Source organism: Pteropus alecto, unplaced genomic scaffold, assembly GCF_000325575.1.
Source record: "Pteropus alecto unplaced genomic scaffold, ASM32557v1 scaffold122, whole genome shotgun sequence".
NCBI lineage: Eukaryota > Metazoa > Chordata > Mammalia > Chiroptera > Pteropodidae > Pteropus > Pteropus alecto.
The window spans coordinates 247,397-250,947 of record NW_006431917.1 but is presented as its reverse complement, the minus strand read 5'-3'; the positions used below and the strand labels follow the sequence as shown (position 1 = coordinate 250,947).

The 3,551-nt window shown below is 39.3% G+C and overlaps 1 pseudogene; it reads right to left on the bottom strand.

The window, feature by feature from the left end:
- Positions 1–207: 207 nt before the first annotated feature.
- Positions 208–2,272, bottom strand: LOC102881251 (annotated as a pseudogene).
- Between the last annotated feature and the right edge of the window lie 1,279 nt (positions 2,273–3,551).

Here is a 3,551-nt window from a genome sequence, read left to right as displayed (position 1 = left end):
TTAAAGTAATTATTTATAGGTGTGTAGTTATTGCCATTTTATTATTCATGTATTTTTTTTTGGAATTTTGTGCACTTTAACAAATTCAGGCCACAGAACATTTGTAACTTGAATCTGTTCTACATACAATATGCATATATCCCAGAGGAAATGTGAAGTAAATGCTTGATAGAAAATGTTTTTCTGTGGCTTCTTTATAAAATTCTGTTATCTTCTTCTTTTTACATTAGGATTGTATCTAAAGAGATTATCAGCAAGAGACTCTTCTTTTACATGTTGATTTTGCATCTCCATATCCTGCCTTAACCACTCTTTTAATTCTGTATTCTTTTGAGCATGATGAGCTATTACATCTGATTTTCTAATGACCTGTGAAACTTTTCCTATTCTAGGAAATGTGACCTTTCTGAATTTCTTGAAATTCTTGAGTTGACCATAATCATCATTAATACTGAATGCATTTCTGAAGGCAGAATTACTAACCACTAGTGATCTAAATTCAGTCAGTAACACTTTCCTTGGAAGTGTCTCACCATCATCCTGAAGTGTGCCATTGTTAGATGGTTCTTCTTTAATTGACCATAGTAAGTAATTCTTTCTTGACCTAACATTTCTTCCTAATTTTATTTTCTTGAGATATTTTGTTACTTTCTGATATTCTTTCATCATTAGAAGAGCTGTTTGTCTCTATATTTGATCTTGGCTTTTTTTATTATTATTATTATTATTGACATCTTCCTCTTGTTTTTGAACTTTTGCTTCAATCTCTAACTCTGGTTTTGTGTTTTGACACTTCATTTTCTATGGCTAAATCATCAATTTCCCCTTTTCCTGATCTTAGTTTTTCTATAGAAAGAGATTTATTGGCAGAATTTTTCACAGTGGATTTTGAATCTATATCTGTAAATAAGTTTTTCCCCCACAGGCTCATTCTGAGATAGATGCTGTTCCTTATTTTCCCACATTGAGGGTGTAGCAAATTGTGTTTTGTTCTAAGAAAGAACAAGACACTTCCATTCTTGCTGATTTAGGTGAAATTTCTTGATTTTCTTCATTCTTTTTCTCTTTTCTGGTGGATGGCTGAAAGTGGTTTCTGATAGAGTTGGTCTGTGGCTGTTGGGAAACTCAATCTCTACTTCAGTTTATACCTGGGAACTTAGCTGATGAAAACTGACAGTTTGGGATTTTCATTCTATCCAGAGTATTTGATACAGTATTATTTTTAGAAAATTGGGGCGGGGGGAAGGGAGGTGGGCAGTCCTTCATAGTGAACATTTCTTATAAGGCATTTTGAATTTTTGTTCCAATCTGGAGATTTTGATTTCTTTTGGCTTTTCACTCAAATCTATTCATGTGTCTGCTTACTCTGTATCAGCTATATATGTTGTAGTGTTCACTAGGGTAGTTGGCATTAGTTTTTCTTTGACAAGCCTTGGGAAAGGCTTAGCCCTGGAGTTTCTGTCTTGAATCCTGTACTGGGCTAGGCTTGAGTACCACAGTAATTCTCTGTAGTCATGAAAATAACCATCAGTTCAATTTCTCCAAGAATAGGTCTAAGACTCTGCCTTTGGAGCATATTCATGATTGAATGAGTCAGTTTTTTCTGAGAGTCAACAACACAAGTTCCAGGAGCTGAAAAGAAACTATTTTCTTATTCATTTTATTCTGTTATCAACCTAGCATCTCCTCCAAAAACAACTGCTGAACTTAATTTTTTATTTCATTTGGCATTCAGAAATACAAATATTTCCCCTTTGAACATCTGTTTTCTTTCTTGTCATCCTGACAGATCAATGTTTTTACTTCCAACAGGTGGTTCATCAACAGGTGGGTAAAAACTTTCAATTTGAAAAATCTGTTTCTTGGACTAAACTGCTTTAAGAAATTCAGTAAAATATTCTGGCTTTACATCGGACACCCACAAATTAGTGCACAGATTGATTGTTTAAAAGGAGACAAATCTCCTAGTGTCTTTCTTAATTTAGCTTTGGATATAACCAAATCTGATGAAGATGCAAAACGTTAATGATAACTTTAACTGATAGCATGACAAGGTGAATGCATTCTTCTGTCCAGTTGTTTACAGTAAGTCTTTCAATTGCCATATAGCTTGATTTAAAGAGGTTTTTCCAGAGACATCTAAACAAGAAGAGCATGCAACCAAAGGCTCATACTTTACTCCAAATTTACTTTCAAACAATCCAAAAGTAATAATTCTCTCCCCTATCTTCAAAATTCAAGAAAGGTCATTCTGCATTTTTTTCACATTAACAAAGGTAGAATGATCTTATGTAGTAGGTGTCCTGTGGGGCCCAGTGGTGCAGTCTCTCTGGTCACCCAAGTCAATACTCCAGGTGTGTGTCCCTTTTGTGAATTTTGCATGCCTTCCTGTGGTAGTTGAGCCTTGATTGCTGTTTTCATGTCAGTGGGAGGGAATGACCCATAGGCTGATTTGTTGTGAGGACTGGCTGTGACTATAGTGGAGGGGTTGTGTAGGGGCTGATCCTATGGAGCAGAATTTGCTTTAGCAGGGCTCTGGTGCCTGCCCAGTCTGCCCATTTGGTGTGTCATTTGTGGAGGTGGTTGGGTGGTGCTCTGGTATGGTCTGAAGCTGGCCAGCAAGTGTGTTGGTTCTAGGGCCTCTTGGGAAGGGCTCTCGTGCACGCCAAGGTCAGCCAGAGCCTGTACTCTGCCTGCCCAAGGCACTTGATATGAGCTTTAAAGTGACCTATAGATGGTTACCTGTCGTGCTGGGCTTAGAGATGCCTGGGAGAGGCTAAGCTACGAACCAAGGCTGGCTGCCGCTAGTGCCGAGCTTGGGGCTGCTTAGCAAGAGGTGAGGCATGGTGAGGCATGCTGAGGCCATTTGCACCTCCAGCCCTCACCCTGAAGCCAGAAAATTCAGTTCCTCCCCATATGTCCCTGGCACCTTTTGAGCGGCTGCCCCAGCGCTGGAGCTTAGAGCGAGTGAGTTTGTCAGAGTGAGTTTGTATATGGCCCCTTTAAAAGGAGCAACTGAGACTCCAGCTGCCCTCCATCTCGCTCAGCCACAGTCTCCACTGGTTTTTACAACCAGAAGTTATGGGGATTTCTCTTCCTTGCACTGGAGCCCTGGGCTGGGGAGCCTGGTATGGGGATAGGACCCGTCACTCTTCAGAGGGAACCTCCACAGCTGAGATATCCCTCCTGATTTTTAACCGCCATGTCTGGGTATGAGACCAGCCCATTCTGCATCTCCACTCTTACCACCAGTTTCCATGTGGATTCTTCTGTATGTCCTTAGTTATAGGACTTCTGTTCAGCTAGACTTCAGATGACTCTCAATGATGGTTGTTTTGTACTTTAGTTGTCATTTTGATGTAGTTGTGAGAGGAGGCAAGCACAGCATTTACCATCTGCTATCTTAACCAGAAAATACAAGATGAGCCTAAAAATGTTTTTATGGCATAAGTAGGGAAATATTAAAAAAGTATGGAAACCTATCAAAAGAACACAAAATATCCAACTTTTAAGGAGCTCCCATAGGCTAAATCTTGGATAATCCAAGCATC